Here is a 23409-nt window from a genome sequence, read left to right as displayed (position 1 = left end):
TTTCAGGAAATAGGTTTCATTTAGTATGAATCCAGGTCTCTCGTTTTTGGCTTTCTCTGACAATATGATAGACTCCCGATCGTTGGACACTTTTGACTATAAGTGCCTGACTATATTTTAAATTCAGCTCATTTGCTTCTTTGGAAAGGAAATTGTAAAAAAATCTGAATTGAGGATTACGATATATAATGCAAATTTCATATTAGCTGCAGTACTCCTATTGATACTAAAAAATAAGTGTGTGTCAAGTTAGATAAAATATGAAGATATGAAAAGAATGATTTTATATCAAGCTACATAGAACATTCATGATTTCTATATTATTAAAAATACCACATTTTTGAAAGAACGTTTTCTACTTAAAATATGAATTCTTTGCCTTTTTGGACTTTTTTTTGTTGCTATATAATATTTAGTTTCGTAATTAACATTTCCGTCAGAAAAGTTTTGACATTAACCCATGATTAGAAACTGAATAAAGAAATCTCGCATTATTAAAGTATAAATGAAAAATAACTCTGTTTTTTAATAATTATTCCGTAATTTCAGTGAAATATCGTAAGTAAAGTTTTCCCTTCTAGTTTTGAGCAATAAATATTTTTTTTAAGAAGAAGATTCGAAATATTTTGTGATCCCGTTTTTATTGTGCATAACAATATCGGATGTTTTAAACCAAATTTAACTTTTTGTGACATAAATAATAATATAAATGTTTTTCGAAATTCATTTGCATTTAATTTAATTTGATGCTTTTTCCATGTTCTTTGATATATTTTTGATTCTATTTTTTCTTTAACCCTTTCTAAGGCCGTGGGAAATATGCTTCCCACCAAATTTATCAATCTTTGTAGGAAATTTGTTGTTGGCATAAGTTCTGACAAATTATTTTAGAAAGACCGAACTTAAATGCTTCAGTTCTTTATCTCACACAAAATGATGTGTCTTGATTTGTTACTGAATTATTAATTAAACAAATTAATTAATCAAATTACATTTATATAATAAGCTAAATGATTCTCTTTACTTATTCTAATTTCAAGCCTAAAAATATTTTAACATAATATGATTAAAAAAAAATGACCCTTTAAAAGATTAAAGATAATATTATGCTTTCTACCATCAAAGTATACCATCTTTGTTAGGGGAGATTGTCTATATTTTGTTCAATAGCTAACCGTTTAAAAATATTGTATGCATTAAAAATGTTGAACACTTTATTCCTTTCACAGAAGTTTGAAAAATGTAACCCTTATACACGAATTCACGATGAAGGATGTGATTTTTTTAAATATATATTTTCCAGATCATAATATATAAAAACTGTTGATGGACTAGGAATAAGGAGTGGTTGGGTAAATTCATAAGGATGTAGGAATAAAAATATACGAAAAAATTCTCATAAAGATGTTTTTGATAATTCTTTGACTATTAAATGAAAAATTTCATCACTTTTAATTTTATATATATTTATATATTTTAAATGATAATTTGATTCATAACAGTTATATTTAGAAAGGAAATACATATTTTTGAGAACTTTTATCAAAAGTGGAAATTGGAGTTTTAAATATAATGGTAAAACAGGAAAAATCAGTTCACTAGCCTATTGGAGTAGAATTGTTGTCCTTCTTTCATTATTTATCTTCTCAATTTCGATTTTTCTCATTCGCATCTTCTTTTCTTAAGTTCTATACACTTGCTATTTTTCGAAGGAAAAACTTGATGCAAGTTTTCCAGATTTTCTTCTCTAACAGAAATTGATTCCCCATCCTTTCTTTAGCTCTTGACTTCCTATATGTGACATTTGAAAAGTCATATTAAGTATAAAATTTGAATATATGAATAGAACTTCTTAATTGTTGGTATTAGAAAACAAAATACTTTTTTTTTCATACAAGATGTAAATAAAATAAAAGAATGTAAAATTTTAATGTATACATATTCCGTGTAAATTAATTTTCACATAAAATAATAATATTAATAATTTTTTAAAAAATGAGTGGTACAATTAATTTAAGGTTTCATCCATAATTTCTAAGATAGTATTTTAAAATTAACATTGTTTATGTCAAATTCTCGTATAGTCTAAAATATAAATGCAAAATATCTATGAATAGTAAATGTTAGTAATCAATTGCAATATGTAATACAAAATAGACTTTGGTTTGATCTTAAGGTTTAAGAAAATATCATAAATATTCCAAAGATTAGTGAATTTTATTTAAAACCAATTTTAGAGTATAATTTAACTCTAAAAGTTATACATAATCAATATTTATTTGTTGGAAAAATTTCACAATATTTCAAACAATATATATTTAATTTTTTTCCTAATAGAATTCATAAGTTTATACAAATAAATATTGTTTAGTCAAAAAGAAATGATTGTGGCACGAATAAAAACAGTTATTTGTCCTTTCTGATATAATTGATACTTCGTGCTTTTAAATTAGGAAACTACCCTAATTAAACAAGATAATTTAAAATATTACTAAGATATTTTACAGCTTTCGAAATATCGAACAAAGATTCCATAAAAGGATAATTAAAATATTCTTAAAAATCTACATTATTACTTAAAATAAATAAGGTATTAATTTTTCGCAGCGCTATTAATATTTAAATAATATTAATAACTCATGATATGAAAAGATACACACGGATATACCAACAGCAAGGATTTCAGTATCACACCCTAGGTGTTTTACATTTCCCATTATAACCCATTAAACAAACATCATAAATAAGAAATCATCTGCTTATCAGAAAAGCCTAGAGCGTGGCTCAACTTTTATGCTTGTTGAAGAATAAAGATAAAATCTGCCTCTACAAACACAATTTCAGAGGCTTCCTCACATAAAATCATCGAGGACTGTCGCATAAATCATGCTGACCGTCACACCAGCAGACAGGGCCATCAACTGATGGATGAATCTACGGTCGATGTCCCGCCCAATACAGACCAGGGGTAATAAAACTGTTCATCGGACGACATCGGCCTCTGCTACTTATGTATGCCCCTTGCGAGACGGTAGCTAGGGACTTGTATGAGTTATAGTTTGTCGGAAATTTTTTATCTTGTATTTGGCTAGACATGAGCTGCAGAATAAATGGAATATGTGCTATGGTCATTCGGGTAGTCACTGCAAGATGTGGTTTGAAAATGTTTTTGACATGCCGTATCTTCAGAATTAAATTGATATTCATGTAATTGGAGAAATTGGAAAAAAAATAATCGATTAATAATATGTTTGATTCGAATAAAATAGCTTTACTAGCAGGGGCTAAGCGTTGTATTAAAGTTGAGTTTAACTCTGAAATTTATATAGCTATGTTTGTTAATTCATGGTTTAAAAAAATTAGCTGTTGCTGTAATTTTTGAGAAATAATTATTTATAATGATGTTTTATCGTAATGAGTTATTTCAATTTTGAAATCATAATAATATTTAAATGATAATATTAGCTATTATATGCAAACAAAAAGGATAAAGGACATTATAAAATTAAGATAATTATTTCAGAAAGCAACCGTTTGCAACAATAAAATTCTATTAACAAATAATTTTGTATTACAATAGTTTTCCGGTAAACAAATAAACGCAATTTTAAATAATTATCAAAGAATTATCAAATTTCATGTTACTAATTTCCAAAAAAATTATATTTAGAAAAATTCTGCCAATTTATAATTTGGGAATAATTAGTTGTAAATAATTTTATAGAATCTCATTGTTTTTTCAACGGTATTACCAAATTGTTATTAATATAAGCGAAAAATCAAAGTTGAGCAAAGTATGAATGCTTAATGACTTTAGAGATAAAATAATTATTTTAAATTTATAAATATATAATTGAATAAACATATATTCTGAATTATGGTGATACAGACAATTAGTATGATAAAAGCAGACTAAAACAAACGTTTTAAAACTTTATTTGGGAAATAGAGTGGACCAGCTATCAAGCATACTTTAACAAATAAAATAAAATCAGACTTGCAAACGCAATTTCAGAAACATTCTCGCCTAAAATCATCGGTGACTGTAGCATAAATCATATTGACTGCTACATTAACGGAAAGATCCATTATCTGATGTATGAACCTACGCCTGGTGTTACACCAGGTCAGAGCAAGCGTAATAAAAATAATTAGGCGACATTGACCTCTGCTACTTTTGTATGCCTTTGGATGAACTGTAGCGAGAGTCTTGGATGTCTGATTTACCTTCACTTATGTGAGGATATCTGAAATGTGAATCAAACTCCATTCATATTAGATGTGTTCTGTGATGACTCGGAAATGATAAAGTGATCATTTTTGAAATGGAAATTTTGTTGGTCAGTGTGAAAAACCAAAGTTAAGATTATATTATTTTGGATTAATAATAAATTTAGCTTAAATTTAGATTGAAGCTGATTATTTAATACCATGTGCAAATGGCATAATGGTTTATACTTTCTTTAGCTAGTGAATCATTTCTTTAATTTATTTGTTATATAAAATTCTGTAATATTTAACCCTCTGAGCGTTTTCATTCTACGTCTGAAACCTCTAAAAAGGGAACTAAACTTGACTAGTATTCTCTCTCACAATCGTTTCGGTTTTCCTAAAGAAATGTACAGCAAGCGCGAGCACTTTTTTCTTTCCCCTCTTCTTCACGGGTGGTCTACAAACCCTGGGGTATGCGCAAATTACCGCTCATTCATGTCAGATCTTATAGCTTTCGTTTATGGCTAGAAAAGTCGGATGGTTTCTAGGAATAGTGTATGGGGATCCAGTTTTGTTGCTTTTTAACCCCGATAGTAGATAATATCGCTCTGTAAAAAGTTGTACAGAGCAAATATAAACAGAAGGGTTTTCTCTTAATTTTTGCTAGGTATTTTAAGCACAGAAACTCTCATCGGTCTCACTATATATATATATATTATATATAAAATAAGTAATTAATGAGGATTCAAATTCCATTCATATTCCTTTATTATTCTTTCAAATAAATCATTGTAATATTTTTTACTGAGTAATCAATATTTGAATAGCATTTGTCTAAAATTAGGACTAATCACAAATAGTTATGTCAATCAGATGTGTATAAATAACAATATAAAAAAGATTTATCATTAAAATAGCATTATCTTCTATTATAATAAAATATGCAAATCAGCAAATTGATTGAGTAGCTTAAAAAATATACAAATCTAGAGCCATATGATTTGCTATTTATGTATTAATGACCCAGGCTCTAAAATATATCACATCAATTTTTTTAAAGTTCAATACTTTTTTTAAACATTTTTTTATTGAAAAATAATGGCATATTCGCTTTTAAATGTTTCAAAATAATGAAAATTTCAATTAAAACCTCAAATATATCAGGGTAAATGCAGATTAAATGACCTTATTTAAAATTTATTTTTGAAATTATAGACTGTTCTATTGATTTTAAAATGTTTTAGAAATTTATTAAAATTATCAACTTTTTTTTGCTATTTTTTTTCCACCTTTTTTCACTATTTTGTGTGCATATTCAAAGAAATTGCTATCTTCAAAAATATTCAAAGGAACAAACAAATGATTCTTTTAAAATATTATACAGGAGTATTTCATTCCTCGTAAATTTCGATACATTTATGATGTTCTTTAAAAAAATACAATGGACGTAATAATTTTCTAATTTTCGTGCATTCTAAAAAAGAAAACACTATTTATTCATTGCTATTTCTGCTAGTTTTATCAAAAAAAAATTTAAATGACAAAAGTTTCAATTGTGCTTACATATTTTTATAAAATTTACTGTGGAAAAGAAATTGATGATTTAAATATGTAAAATTAAACTTGTAAAGCATATGTTGCATTAACGTATCTTTGCAACATTCCATTTTCTTTCTCTTTCTAATGATCGCTAGGAGTGAAGATAACAATCACCGAAAACATTTTTTTTTAACAATAATTCATGACGATGGATTCAATAAAAGAATAAGCGTCTTGCTTTGGTAGGAACCGCAACAATTCCACAATTGAATTAAGAAATTTTATGTCTTAGAACTGTATTTGAAACAAAGTTTGGAAGTTTTAATTGCTTACTAGAAAAGTTTTTACTTTTGTTGATTACCTCCATAGACATTGTAAAAATATCAAACTATATAAGTAAATGGATTTAGTGAAGAAATAGTGATATTCGTATTTCAGTGAAATTGGGATGTATAAATTTTACAAATATTTGACAGCATAGTGTGGAAACTCTCGAAAACCAGCGTAAGAGGTAACTGGTTCCTTATTTAGAAGTAATTACCGGTGTAAGCAATTACTTTCATTTATGAAAGTAGCCTTGTATCCAGAATCATTGACATTAGCCATGAATCGGTTTTGAAATACACAAAAATAAAGTTTTTTTCTTTTCTTTCTTTTTTTTTTAAATTAGTAAAAAAAGGTTTAGTAGTTACGCGTAGGACGTAAACACTTCTTATTTTGATTATAACTTAATAAACCGTATTCTAAATTATATTACAACAATTAACATACCTGGAAATCATAAATAACATTTACATCTCCTGTTATTTCCTCTAAATAAATCAATATTATGATGTTTGTTTTGAAATCTGTTTTATGATGATTTATGTCATGAGTGCTATGGTGATTTATTATATGATTATTCAGAGCAATTCAAAATAAATCTGAAGATCGCATTTAGTAAATAAACACATTCAATATTAGAAGGAATATATTAATCGCATACCTTAGTTCATTAAGTATGAAGCTATCTTTTACCATAACTAAATAATCACTCTTTGTATTTCGTTATTGAAAAGAATAATTCCCAGATTCTCGAAATTTGATACTTACAAAATATGCCCAGTCTTAGAACATCACGTCATATTATTATCAAAAGTTGATTTTAGTTTTTAATCATATTTTTTGTCGAAAATTAATAATAGTGTTTAAACGATTACATCTACTGACTTAATTTCACAAACTTATCAAATTAAATCTTGATAAAAAAAAGCCTTTATAAAGCAGTTACTTTCTAATTTGTAAGCTATTCCATTGATTTATGGGTCCCCCCCCCCTTTAAATCAGAAAGACCATCTCGCGATTAACCATCCGTGTGGCCCTAAGGCTCGTCTCACACTATACGGATCCAAATGCCACCCGTGTCGCTATGAGTTTGGGCCGCCGTTTTTCTACAGACCGAACATTTTACTCAACTCAACATTTTACTCAACAGAACATTTTACTTACTGTACTTCTTGATAACTTCCAAAAGAACTAACCAAAAATTGAAATCTTTTTCACAGTTGTGTAGGATGTTGGATTTAATACAGGAAAACGCATTTTACTTTATAAAAACTTTATATAATTAAATAACAGCCATTTCAATAAAAAAAAGTTGATATACTTTTTAAATATTTTCAATGTGTTGCTTATTCTTGCGTTGTTTCTATATCCTCACAATAAGGACAATTATGAACAGAATTCAACAGCAAAATCCATTAAAAAAAGTAATAGAATGAAAATATTTTAAAAGGAAATACTTCACGTGACAACAAGAATAATAAACGCATTACTAAAATACACAAATTCAGTAATTTTAATTTTTTAAAGAGGAAATACATATATAGAAACCAATACTAAAAAGGAGCCAAGCAAAAGGAACAAAAGTATAAATTCATGGCCGCCGTATAAGCTCATAGAGGAATCATGAAGATAAATCCATTTCAACCTCAAAACTCAACCTCAAATTCCTGTCGCTTTCTTTTGTCACTTTATAATATATATTATATAAAGAACAGAAAATTTTTAATATATAAATTATTAGAATAATTAAAATATTATGCAGTATAGTTATAGCGAATTATAATATTCATTTAACTAGTTTTAAGCATTACAATACATATCTGCTTCAGTAAAATATTTATAAACTTCAAGTATCACAGAACTGATTTTCGTAAAATTTATTATACAAAGTTATTCGCATGTTTCGCAGAAATTCTGTATTCACGTTCCCCAGCGCGCAGAGAAACATGGTTACAAAAAAAAAAAAAAAAAAAAAAAAATGTTTGAAACAAATTGTACCCATCCACAACGCTTGATACTTTATTTTTATAATTTATCAAATATATCTCCAAGCGGTAGAAAAAATTAATAAACTTGATTGAATTGTTGATGAATCATGCAGCCAAATAGTAGAAAGAAAGAATTTATTTATTTCAAAATGAAAATACATTAAAAAAAGGCGTTTTTTTCTTCTTTCGAAATTGAAAAATTATATAGAGCAGACGATCATTGATGATATATCTAATGGCCAATGGTTTTATTATGAAATATAAATTGACAGATTTGGTCGAATGACTGAGGCAAGTAGAATACCAAAAGGTTTTGGAAGTAATTCCGCCATAGACGTATCAACTGAATATACTGAGAAGATATTATATATATATATATATATATATATATATATATATATATGATAGGTGATCATTGATGATATATCAATAGTCATTAGCCCTCATATAAAAGGAAAATTAATATATGATTGACAATATTATTTATATAATTGGTTTAAAAAATAAACAATTGTTTCTCAAATTTCAGTTTAATATAGCATACTGGATATGGCTTAATCCCTTTTTTCAACCCTTTAAAACCCTTTATTAACTTTTTTTTAACCTCCCCATTCAATAGCTTAGGTTAAAAAGGCTGAGCATTCACTAGGAATCATTCCAGTCAAAGAATTTGAGAAACGATTTCTTTCTTTATCGTAAATCAACATATAGCAACCTTTCTATAATTAATTGTAATTAATTTATATGTAATCTTATCTTCAAATATTAGATAAACTGACTGATGAGAAATCTGTATGTAAAAGTCATGTATGCATGTACATGATATCCCAAAACGGAAGCATCGAGATAAATTAAATGTATCATGCAATTTTATCAAAATGTAGATTTGTATTAATTTTTTTAAATGTATTCTGACAAAGGATTTATTACACATGAGTGTTTAAATAATTATTTGAAATCACACGCACACATACAATATAGATAAATGAAGTTTGGTGAGTTGGTTTGATATCGTTATTGCGAATGTGTCGAATTTTTGCTCCAGTCTGAAAGGATAGGAAGACGCACCAAATTCATACTTGATTCTATTCAAAATGTGCTAAGAAATATGGATAGCGCTACACTGCATAAGCAGATGAATAGGAAAAAGTAAGAATGCTGATGCTACCATTGATCTTTACCTTGATTGTAAACCTTGGATTGCTTTTAATAATAATAATTGTTTTCCTGTTTGGGCCCAACAACCTTTAACATCGATCCTGCATTAGTGTGCAGTTTATGAAGTTTTCTTCCATAAGTAACACCAGCATCAGTAACAAAATCTGAATAAAGTAATGCAAAGTCATTTATTTGATAGGAGAAAATAGCAGGTTGTGATTTCAAGGCATAACTATGAATGCTAAGCTTTTGAATATTCAAAAATAATTTATTATCCATGCACCATTCAGGAATTTATCTGCACCATTTTGTATTAGAACATCCTTAAAAACGTATAGTTAAAACTCATTCTGTTCTTAGCACAAGATTCACCAAAAGTTATCTCATTTATCCACTCAGATTTTATTCTATATTGAAGAATGCTCATTAACTTATCTAAAAAAAAAAAAAAAAAAAAAAAGCTGCTTCAAAGACTTGTAAAATAAGAACAGAATTTTTGAACTACCTACTTATTTTTTTAGAAGTGTTTTAGAGATCTATAATTTTATCTAAGAAATATATCTTCTTTGATAAACTGTTGAAAAAATATCTTCAGATAGTTTACAATGTTAAGACTTTTACAATGCGATTCGTTTCTTAATATTCCTAACAAAATAAATCAAACCCTGAATTAAATTTATTTTACTATTTGCTTTCATCTACATCAAGGTATATTAAGACTAAATATTAATAATTTTCTGAATAGACATAATTCTTAAAAAAATGTTTTTGTTTCTTTTATGAATTTGAATGAAATTATTCTATTCAGTTCTTTAAAAAAAACTTTGAAAAGGAGTCGCATTATAAAAAATTGACACATTATTCCAAATTTTTACAAGATAAGAGAAACAATATAATAATATATTTTATTATATTCTGTGAAATTTAGACTGCTTAAAAACGCAAAATTCATTTGCATCTGTTTACTTCGTGAAAAATAATTGGAGGTATAGATTAGCATAAAAATATAAATTTGAATCATAATAACAGTTGAACTAAGAATGAAAAATATATTTAATATTTTAACTATATATTGATGGCAATTTTTCAAATATATCCCTTTCGAGTTGCTAGTACTTCAATGTGATGTTTAATCACAAGTAAGCATAAAACTGCATTAAGAAAAAAATAACTCAATGGAACTTGGAGGCAACGCTTAGATCAAAGAAATCCTATCCCTATCGATATCAAACAAAAACTATTGAGACAAAATGCAATTTAAATTTAAGTTCACATAGAGCCATTATGGGAGACACAATTGGGGAAAAATTCCTGTTCCTCTTTTCTTGGGCGAGCCCTTTCCTTTTTCACCCCTCATTCCTCCATAACGCCGGCACCATCACAATGCCCCATGCCTAAAGGAATCTTCGGGCTCTCAGATCCTGTGACTTCCTTAAATGGCCGTAAAACTTCATTGTGTTGTCTCCCCTCCAATTCATCAAGATGTCGAAACTGGTAGGGGGAAAGAAATACGTTAAAATACGTCGACACCATCTGCGGTGCAGTAACACCCCTACGTGATTTTCAGTGCAAAACGAATCTGCATCGTTCGTTACCCTACGTTAAAATCCGTGCGGTGCACTTTAAAGACATCTATGGGGCTACGTCGAAATACGTGTGGAACCCTTAGAGGGTTAATGGGTATCGAGTATAGCATCCGATAAATAATTTTAATAATGCAATTATGACATACAAACAAAATAAATTTAAATTTTTGCGTTTATTAAAATGAATTTATTAACTTTATTATTGATACGTATAATTTACTTGAGATTTTTATTATTTTAACAATATCTGCCTTAATAATTATGAACTTTAATAACATTACTGTTCATATTATCAGGTGTTTTTTTTAATAATCGGATCATGAAAGAAAAAAGATTTGAAAAAATCAATTCATTTGAACAAAAAAAGACATCATACAAATGTTTCATAAATATAAAATATTAAAAAAAGTATATAAAAATTCTGAGATGCATGAATATTTTATGGCCTTATATAAAATGAAATAAAGATATTAAATGAAAAAAATACTGAACTATATATTTAAAAAAATTTTAATGAAAAAAATTACAGAAAAGGTTTTAATTATATATCATATATCACTGTAGCTTCCAAGAAAACAAATCCTTAGAAATCAGCTTCTTATCGGGAATGACAAGTCAGCAGCTCAACTTTTACCGGCAGTTAAAGCAAAATGATAAGATATACCTAGAAAAATGTGAATTCAGAAGCTTCCTGTATAAAATCATCGACAACTGTCACATAAATCACGTCAACCGTCACACCAGCAGACAGGTTCACCATTTGATGGATGGATCTATGGCTTATGTCTCATCCATATAGAACAAAGGTTCTAAACCTTCTCATCGAGTGACTTTAAGTCACTTTTCCTACTTAAATATGTCCAGTTCAGAACGGTAGCTGAGATCTGCAGTGACTATTTGTCTTAATTTTTCTTCCGTCTTGTCCAATAGAAATTGGTTGAGCTCGAAATGGAAGGGAGGCATTTGTGAATTGGTAGTGATTGCAGAAGATGGCATGGCATAAGAATATTGTTTACATGCCTGATATGACAATGAAAACTGTTTTATATGACAGTAAAATGCAACTAAGGATAATCAATCAAAAATAAATTTTTATTTAAATAATAAGATTTAACAGTTTCACCAAGAAACTTATATAATTATCATGGCGAAATATAGTGTGCAATAAATATATATAAAAATTGCCCTTTTCTGTGCTTCGATTTCTATTTATCTTGTCCTCCCTATAGCATTTTAAAACAAATGCACGACTTTGTAGTATCCCAAGTCTTTTCTAAAATTTTACACTTAAAACATATTTTCTATAATAATATAAATCGATAAAAAATTTTTAATCGATTTAAAAAGCTGTTTAAATGTGTATCGCCATGCCTTGAATAAATTCATAGTTCAGTGATCAATTCTACCATTATCACGTTTTGGTGTATACATCTTTATCACATGAAAGTATAATGTATAATAAACATCTTCCTCATCAACAAGTTTTACATGAAATTTTACATGAATCTAGCGACTTACAGCTTATAATTATATCGAAAAATGTACTATTATCATGATATAATATAGGGATCCAGTTAATTAGCACATTAATATGTTCAGTACGAAAAAAGCATAAAATTTCTTCATTAAAACAAAATCGGAAAAATATCCTTAAAAAAATTATGCTTATTCAACAACGGCACCCAATGATAAGAAGCAAAAGTGATCAATTTCTGGCAATGACCATATCTTATCTTTTGAATAAAAAATTGGGGATTTTCTCTCAAAATTTCTTTATTTTTTTTTCTGGACGTCTTCTTAGTTAATGAAGCAATCCTTTCCTAATTTACTTTTCTAATAAGACAGTCTTTTAATATTTCACGCTTTTTTTTTATTTGTTCGTGCACAAAATATACACGGAGAAAGTATTGTAATCGTCCAAAAACTCGAACTCTAAATACTGATGTATTGCCATATTTCAAGCCTCTCTTAAGTTTTCCTAAAGCGTAATTTTGGAATTATTGTTATTAGTCTATGAACTCGATAAATGAAATTTGGATATTTAGGGATAACTGAAATTTGATAGGATTGAATTATATAGAATTAGTATCTCGAACTATATCAGAAGAAAAGAATTCTAAATAAATGAGACAATGTCAATAAAACGAATGTGGAATGAGTGAAAAAATTTATTAGTATTGCATAAGTACATGTTCTTACTTTGAGTAAAAAGGAATGATGAAAATGTAATGAGAATGAGTACATGATGATTCGAATGAACTTGAAATTCTAAGGAAAAAGTGGTGCAGCTTTGCGTAGGTAAGTGGTCCAGATTATGTAGAGTAGAAAAAGAGTTTTAACCCTTTATTTACCGAATTATTTTACCATCAATTTTTCAAATTTATTTTTGAACCATTAATTGAGTTTTGGTACAGAATAAACCTAGGAAGAAGAAGAAAAAAATTATTAATTAAAATAATTTATTAAACAAATAATAAAATATTTCTACTGTTATTTTTAGTTAATAGCTACTGCTTTCAATTGGAAATACGTTATTCTTGTATTTTCAAATACCGTTAGAAAAAATAGTCATATTGTGAAGATATCAGTCGGATTTAAACGGTACTTTATAAAGTATCGTAGTTAAATAAAGGGTTAAACAACTTGTGAAACTTCTGTTAAAATGATATGTTCTGTGGAAATAAAATTCTGCCGCTATTACGAATTTTACTAAGAAAATACTATTACAAATTTTACTAAGAAGTAAAAAAGGCAGGAAGTTCCTTTTTACTGATAGTATGAAGATTTAGGGTTAGACTGAAGTTTAATGTAAGTGTTCTTTAAAAAATTATTTTGAGCAATATATATATATATATATATATATATATATATATATATATATATATATGATATGGATTGATATATATTGATATTGTGTAAATACTACAAACCTTGCTTAAAAACGCATGTACACAATGGGACAGTACCAAACTTGATAACAAAGTATATAACTATTTGTTTCCAACACAATTATAATTCTCCAAAGAAAAATGCATAAATGTCATCTTCAACAAATATTATAAAAATGACTTTTTAAAAATTGGTATTTTAAAAAACGCCTTATTTTTTTATTACTATTTTATGCTTTACATGTATTGATAAATCTGAGATATTACGCAAGTAATAAGGGACGCTTTTCCAGTTAAATGCCGCTCTAAGAATAAAATACGTTATTGACGCCGCATTAGTACAAGTTAAATTTATATTATATTAAAAAACCTGTTACAAACGCATTAGTAACCCACAAAGAATTGTACACATTTCATTTCTAATATATATCATAAAAGAAAATATTCTTTCAAAATGTATATCTGAATAACCATTTCTTTTATTACTTTTTCACCATTTCATATCCGTTGCATTTATTCATAACATGAAGTAATACGTAAGAAATGTTTCCAGTGGAATACATCCCCTCAATTCCATCATATAAATAGAAATTTATTTAAAAAAAAATTCTTTTAAAACACATTTGACGGCTTAGAGAATTTTCTACTAAAACAGAATAGCGTTCCGTAAGCTTTTATATGCTATTAAACTCCCTTTCCGCGCGAGTTTATTTTTTTACCTCTGCTTCACGTACACAGGGAAGTGCAAACTGAATATTGTCAGCTCTGAATAAGACTGACGGGATAATATTTCCGATAAAACAGAAACACATCAAAGAGAAGACGAAAATGTGACGTATTTATTTTAGATAAGTCGTGGGAAAGTGGAGGTGGGGAGGGTTGGCAAGAACCAAGATGGCCACCGATGCCGTGGAAAGTGAACTGCTGACGGTTTGGATGAGTTCGCCGTGTTGACAGGTTCTGACGGCTTAATGCATTTACTTTGAGCATCGGAAATATTTAGACTGCGAGAACGCACGTTGAATTATGTAAATCGAGTTCCTTGAAGCGAGTTCATTTTCCACCAGAGATGTATCTCCCTTAAGAAAGATGGATTGAGGGTTTGTCACTTTGGTGAAATGAGAATATCTTGTCTTCATTTTCGGTGCACCCATGAAGCTGGGGAAAATGTATTTTTATCATTTGATTTCTGTAACGGGCATTTTGTAGCAGGAATTTTATGTAGGCCACTGTATGTATAATTAATTTTAAGATGCAGATTATGAAGGTGTTGAAACTTTTAAGATCACTTTAAGAAAAGAAAGTAATGGAAACTGAGTGTCCATTTTTGTATAAATGTATGCATATTATGTATCATATAAAATGGTAAAGTTTGAACTTTTACGCATTCATAACTTAACAAGTATTTTGAGAGTTTTCAGAAATGTATCAAGTTTTACACATAAGCTTTAGTTTAGGTAAGGGAAATGTTATTTTCATGTAATATGATTGAAAACTTCACTTTTTATTTTCTGTCAATAAAGATTTTACCTTTATCTGTGAGTGATAATAAAATATCATATAGTTATTATAACTTGCTTTTTTACCTTTACAATCGTTTCAACGTTTTCTTTCAGTTTCTCAGCTATAAGTTCAAGAGTTAGACATTATTTCAAATAATAGTGGAAATGTAAATTAACCATGAGCATCTGTTGTTATTTTAAATTAATAAAGATTTTTTTCGTTTAAAAATGCCTAACAAAACGTTAAAGCTTGATAAGGCGGGACTAAGAAACATAAATCACTGAAAGGAAGAAATGGATTATATCTTTTAAACGTTTTCCAAAGCTAGTAACCGAATTCAGGGTTTAGCAAAGATTTTATTAAAGAATTTGGGGAAATTTCTTGCTATCCACATTATTTTTTAATTGCAGGAAACCCAAATGTGAACTAGTTTTGTCCTGAATGCCCTCTAGAAACGCAACCTATCCTTCTAAATGTAAACAATGTTGATTTTTATCTTAAGTGCTATCCTATGTATTCCTTGTCAATTTTACAAGGATATTATACCATACTCTTCTTTCACCAATAATTTTGATTTAAAGTATTTGATATAGAACAAACACAACCTGTTTTATGTTTTGAGAAAGATAAAATTAGAGTGTCAAAAGTTAAATCTAATCGCATCATAAAAATGGTTGAGAGGAAATGACTGAGAAAATCGTATTGTTGCTTTTACTTCTAGATTTACGAATAAAATAACAAAATTTGAAATGCATCATTATATTAAACGGCTGTAAAATGATTTCAGTATTTTTATAAAAGAAGCACAATATATATGTTTATGTTATAGTTTATGGCATTTAGCACCTTATAGTAAAATTATCACAGTGATCGGTTTTTTAATAATTTAATTCTTTAAATATAAGAATACTGCTTATAAATATAATTTTAATGATATATCAACAGTAAAAATTATCGTCCCTCAAAAGTTAAAAAGAACTTATTATTTTGTCAGCCGAATATAAAAAAATTTATCTGAAAATTCATTTTAATCAAAACAAAGTTTTATATATATATATATATATAAACGATTTAATTTAATATTATAATTTAACGATTTTTTAAAAACTTTATGGAATATTTTTACTGATGCATATACATGCGAGCTAACATCTGCGCGAGATTGACTAAGAGAATTAGCTCTCAGTTTCTGAAATCTTGTGCACAAATCATTCATTAGTAGTATTTTAACAAACTCTAGAACAATAATGATTTGTTGAAGGTTTTCCGTCATTTAATATATCTAAATTTAAGGAAACGAAAATCATTTATCTATTTATCTCTTTTTTTGATGAAGAACAGTTATAATTATCTATACAACTTCTCATCTTGCCTACTTACAATTGATATTACCATCCTATATGACCTTCTGGTATCAATTTCAGTAAATTTTTTTGAAACGTTTTCGTTTCGTAATCTGTCTAATTTTTGACTCTTAGATTCTAATTTTAAATTTTAGTTGCTAATTAAAATAGTAATTATTTTAATTTAATTTTCTTTTCAAAAAAATTATAAAGGAAAAAGTGGTCATATTTTGTGATCGCAATTTTATTACAAAACAACATATTCATAAAAAAAAAAGATATTGATAATGTAAAACAAAATAACACATATTTTGATATTTTCCTTCTGAAACGATGCGCTAAAAAGATTTCATGATTTAATTTCTGAATGCGAAAATACATTATCCGATTTTCAGAATTATTTCATATCACAAAACGAATTGATAGAAATTTTATTTTTCTTGTATGCATCTCTAAATTCGTCACAAAAAGAGAGTAAAATTGAATGCACTACATTTGGACCAACAGAAGTGAAAAATACATATTTTTATGGAATTCGTTCCTCCAATAAAGATACAGTTCGATAAAGTCATAACTAGAAGATTCTTAAAATTAAATTGAAGAAACAAGGAATTCAACAATATATTAAAATATATTCACACACGGTAGTATCCCTCAAATATTCCTCTTAAAATAAATGCATTTCATTTTCTCCTCTGAAACTTTCCCATCTCCTTTCAAAACAATAGAATCTTTTCTGACTTACGTAGCCGCAAAAACATTCATTTTATATTCCCACATACGTAAAAAAAGGAATAAAAATAAGACAGAAATATTAACCTTATCAAAAAAATAACATGAATATAAGACAGACGATAAAAAAAATGAAGACCAAAAGATCCGGAGCAAAACCAAACACAGAACTAGTTGGCAGATCGAAACTGGCGATGGTATGTGTTCTTTGTGTGGCGAGATGATTCGAAAAAGAAGGTTTCATCTGTACATTTCGTATCGAATCAGATTGGTTGCCCCAAATGAAATGAACTTTGTTCTCCCGGAACAAGTTATAGGATTCTGAGTCAACAGGGAATACAGGGTCTTGCCATCGGCAATCTTGTAAAAGATATATAGATATATCCCTCACCCACTTTGGAGAGCAGTGTGATTTCTTCTTAAATAGCTGTGGGTTTTCATTAGGATTTTCTTTCGTATTTCTCACTTCGCTGGGTCCGCCGATAGATTTCTTTTTCTTTCTACTATCATGGAGACTGAGTAATGGTTTTTTCTCATAACTCATGCCTTAGTGTGGAGTATAGGTGGGTTTTATCATTGGCCCTTTTAGTAACATTTTATATCGAAGTTAATTTTTACCCATGCTCTATATAGAAAATTCACACAGGTAAATTAATTTTCGGATTGAATTACAAATCCCACAATTAGAAAATTATTAGTACGGATAGTAACATTAATAAAATAAAAACATTAGGTCAAAATATTAGAAATAAAAGTATTAGGTCATAGTATAACGTAATAAAAAGATGCAAAGTTGCATGCAAATTGAGAAAAATTAGGTAAACTGTGTAGCTTTATGATTATTTGTTATTAAATACCCTGCTCTGTTTGGGTGTACTGCGTCGGTGTAAGCTAAGAAATAAACAAATACTTTGTTTTAAACATTGTGAGTATCCATTTTTCTATTTTCACTAAAGTTGAAAGAAAAATAATGGACAATAATCTATTTCCATTATGAAAATCTTAGAATAATTAGCTTTTTGGTGATGAGTCGAATTGTAGCTGCCTTCGGCAACCAGATGTTTATCCACAATATTAAGTATTTTGATTTTGTAATATGAGTCAACTCCAAAGAACAACATCTGATCGTTCCAAATAACACCAATATTTTAAATAGTCTTTAGGCAATAATCATATAACAGCATGATTGGTTAGCTGTGTTTGCAAAGTTGGGGATTCAATTGGAGAAAAATTGGCAAAATCTGTCTAATTATTCAGGCTGAATCAAGTTTATATTCTGCGATATCTCTAGTACAGGCGGAGGGAGACAGGTGATCAATGATAACGAGTATAAATGTGTTACCAAATGAAATAAAAGTTGGCGAAATCGGTATAGTGACTGGAATTGAAGATTCCTTGTGTGCTTGTGTGTTTTTTTCGCATAGAAAATGTATAATTAAATAAAGTTTTGAAATTTTTCTCGAAAACATGAATGTTGCAGGTCAGGCGGTCATTAATATCATATAAAGAAGTCATAAACTGCCACTTGAAATAAAAACTCTCTAAATTGAACAACTGGTGGAATCTGGAGTACTAATTGTTTTTCTATTTTTTTTAATTACGTAAATTTATATATTTTCTTTCTTTTTTATGATTATATGTCGCATATTTGTCATTAAGTGTATAATATACTCACACTCTCTCTAACATGTAAATGATTCATTTAATTTCAAAACATTGCCACAAGGGGAATCAAGTTATTCTGAAGTGAAACTTGAAATCAATTTGTAATGGAGAATATATTTTGAAAAAAAAACAATTTGTTGAAATCAATATTTAAATAATAAGTAATTTCTCTAATAGTGTCTACATTTAATGTTTTTATTATTTAATTGTTGTTAAATACTTATATTGATTGAAAATGCTTGTATTATTGAATTAATGAAATCCATTAAACTCTCAGAAAATATGTGACAAAATCCAATTTACACGATGCTATCATTTAATTTTTTTTAAATATCTGATTCTTGTTGATGCCAGGTCAAATGTACGAAAATAATACCATTTAAAATAATCCAAACTAAAGATTCGGCCGTATCATCAGAATAACATACTAATTTTTAATAATTTTCAATAAACTGTAATTACATAATTTTCAATTATTGCCAACATATATTATTTGACTCAATATGAAAATAATTTTTTAACACCCAGTCTCGAAGAAGCAACATTTTTATGTTGTTGTTTTTTAAAATTGACTAATGTAAGAAAGAAGAAATAGATTTGTAAAATAAAGAAACGTATTTTCCATTCCTCGATATGATTCCATATTTTTAATACAATTGAATACTGAATAATCAGAGCTTATTTTATTAAGAAATTTTTGAAAGTGAACTAAGCAAGCAATATATTCCAACTACCATATTATTAATTAAATATCCGCGTGTCAATAATAAACTCCGTGAGTACTTGGTTCATGTCGGGTCAAACAAGCAGTCATGTAACTTTGGAATCATCGTGACGTTAATAGTGATTCCAGGTAACTGCAGACAATTTTTCTAGGTTGTAAGTTATTCATTAATCCATATGTTTGCATGTAACTCGTCCTCATGAAACGGATCAGTATTAGACACAGTTAAGAATAACAATCTTTCACTAGTGTCATTAGGAGAATACATGGTTCTTGTTCATATAAAGAGCGGGGATTAAAAAAAAAGCATCGTATACCATCGCGAACATGAGTTTCTCTGGTAATGACCTTTATTTAACGGAAATTTCATTGATCATCATGATGTTTCATTGTTGTATATTTCCTTTAAACAAGTCTTCCTAACTATTGTTCATTAATAACCAAAAAGGAGAGCAGTCTCTTTATTATTTACATGCAAAGGATTATAAGCAACATACGTAATTGCATTATGTAAGCGTGTCCGTGAAATAATATATATTTTTAATGAACAGAGCGATGTAATCTATCTCAGAAATGTAAGTATTATTGCTTTTATTGCAAATAAGTTTGTTTCAAATATCATATAATAAGTTTTAATATATGGTTGTAGACAATAAAGATTATTATAACGGAAATTAAAATCTTTAATTATGAGAAACAGTGAATGTTTAATTTTAGGAAACAATAAAATAATTAAATTATAACGAGAAAAAATAGAAGGAGAGATTCATAATTGAGATTGGAATTCGAATTTATCAATTACCAAAATACACAATCTTACTTAGTTAAAAATTATTAGTAGTATAAACATTCAAAAAAATATTTTCATAAGTCGGAATATAGCTGAAATACAACGGTAAATTTTGAAATAAGTGTCAATGAATCTTATAGCAGGATTTTAAAAATATTTTTGTCTCTTTCCTTTTAAGATAATTTCTTCATAATTTATAAATTAATATAGTTTGGTTGCTGAATAGTTTGATTTTTTGATTTCATATGTGGAAAAGCATTTTTATTTTATAAAATAACTTATATATCACTTCAAACTATAAAACATTAGAATATCAGAAATATTAGTATATTTACATGGACATATTTCTTTAATTTTAATAAGTTCTTAAATTAGTTATAAGTATGTTTTCAAACAATACTTTCATTTTTTTTTCAATTACTGGATTTAAACTGGAACATTATGCATTACGTATTATCATGGATAATAGTTTGCGAATGACGCATTAAATTAACATGATATTTTGGAAAATATTAATTTTTTTTGTTATGTTTGGCTCAAATATTACGTAAATATACATACAACTGTGACCTTCAGATGACCTCTGAAGGTCACATGACCTTCTAATATTTCAGAAATAAATTAAAATAATAATACTGCAAAAGTATGGAAGAACATTTAATATGATAAAAGTAGTAATGTAGTATAATACATGAAATGTATTAAGAGTAGGGCATGAATACATAAAAGGGTAAGCATGCAGGATAAGAGAGAATATATAATATATGAACTTTACAATTTACTACCCTCTAGTAAACACCTACAACACCAAATTTGAATTTTCAAAGGGTTCACGAACAATAAATGCACACCCATATAGTCAACAACATTTTCTCCGGATTTCTGAATTTCAATCTTATCTATATAAATAAAGCCTATTAAAGCGATGTATATATAAGTCACATGATTTGAAACGATAAAAAAATTTTTTTTAGATTCCTTAAATTCTATAAAAATAATATAATATTTAAATTAAAAGAATATATAAATGAATTACATATCAAGATAGTTTAACCCATCTTAATTAATTTTATAATGGCAAGGACGTAACACACTTTCTTTAATGAAGAGAAACTGCACTGATTCTATAAATTTTCTAAAGCAGAATTATTCAAATTATTATACTAATTACAAAAGCGAATAAATTTCTTCTAAATCAAGATAAGAGGGAAAATGGAAAGTCATTATTATGGAAAGCTTAAAATTTTGTTTACTTAACTTTGTTTAATGTTTTTGTTGTAATAATTTCCCTAGGTGACTTTCATTTCCCATACGGACAACATCTACGTTAACGAATTTCACTATCATGCTAAGAACTTTCTAAGCATATCTTCAGTTCCATCATTGTTTTCGCAAAGTACCGAAATTCTAGGCATATACCGATGAAATGATGTCAAGAAGTAATTAGTTTAGATAACCATATGTAGACCAGGCATATGATTTTCTGAGACATATCATTGTCTATGAAATTAATTCACAGCGTTTGGCGTGAAATGGACTATTCCAACAATCTTGGAGATAAATAGTCAGAGAGATACTATGAACGCAAACACAATTTTAATCTTTCCTTGGTGTTGTGCTCAATTTTTTATTATTTTTGTATATAAGAAAAGATAAAATATTTTATAAGCTGTGCAATTATTTTTAACAACTTCGCATTTTTAAAATATAAATTATGCCAAGGATTAAAAAAAAATATGGTGCATGTTTGTTCAGAACTTTATAATAAAAATAAATGTTTAAAATCAACAGAACATATTTTTAAATGTGTCTGTTTTCAAAATGTAGTTCTATTTCAATATTATAAGTGTATTTTATACTTAAAAAATGAAGGGAAATATCATTTGCTTAAAGGTTATAAAAATTCTAAGAAAATATCTTCCACATCTCTAATGATGTAATTTAAAGTTTTAATTTGTTGGCTTATTTTTGTTTTTAATATATCCACCAAAAATAGTTACAAAATAATTAAGCCGGCGTAATAGGGGTAGCGCGTCTTCCACTTGACCTGGGTTCGAGTCCCAGTTCGGGCAAGGGTGTTCCTTTTCTACGTTCTATCTGTGAGGTGTAGGAACGTGCCCCACAGTAAAAAGAGACTGAGCAAGCGAATGTAACCCATGAAGTAGCTAAGTCTTACTCTTCGCCCGAGTTGGCGCTATTAAAGAAACAAAAGATGCTCATTCGTCTTAAATAACTGTCAGCGGGCTTTTAAAGTGCCATAAGGCACAAAACCAGTACTATAAGTAAGATCTTAGGGACAAGAATTGAACTATTTAAAACATTTAATAAGTTATTTTCAATTTACTGAAAAAAAACACAACTACACAAAATACAGAATTTTTCTGTAATTCATTCACGAAAGTGGAAAATGCATCCCATAATTAAAATATGTGTTTTTTTTGGAAATTAAAAAATTATTGGATTTATGATGTAAAAATTAAAATATTTGTAAATAAGCTCAAATTCGACGCTACAAAAAAATTCTCAAAGGTTTACTTTCGAATATATAATAGTGTTTAGTAGTTTATATAATTTAAAATGTGAAAAAAATAGTTGCTTTAAGATCATAATTTTATTGAAATGTTTAATTTTGAATAATCTCCTATCGTTATGTTTGGATGTTTTTTTCTCTCTCATCAATATATACACATATATCTATATTTACTCACCAAAATTTTAAGGGGACAGTAAACTCGACCTTTTAGGCATTTTTGTGAATTATTCACCAAGGGCAAGAAAGTTTTTATGCCTACGTATTAAAATATAAATACTTCAAATTTCTTTTAAAATCTTTTTGAAATAAAATATATTATTTTTAAAAAATTAAAAGATATATAATTTAAAAAAAAATTTAAAATATTCCAGGTGATTTAATTATTTTTTTCTATTATTTTATCGTTATTACCCAATAAAAATTA

This window comes from Argiope bruennichi, chromosome 5, assembly GCF_947563725.1.
Source record: "Argiope bruennichi chromosome 5, qqArgBrue1.1, whole genome shotgun sequence".
NCBI lineage: Eukaryota > Metazoa > Arthropoda > Arachnida > Araneae > Araneidae > Argiope > Argiope bruennichi.
The sequence above is the reverse complement of the archived record's forward strand: the minus strand, read 5'-3'. Positions refer to the sequence as shown.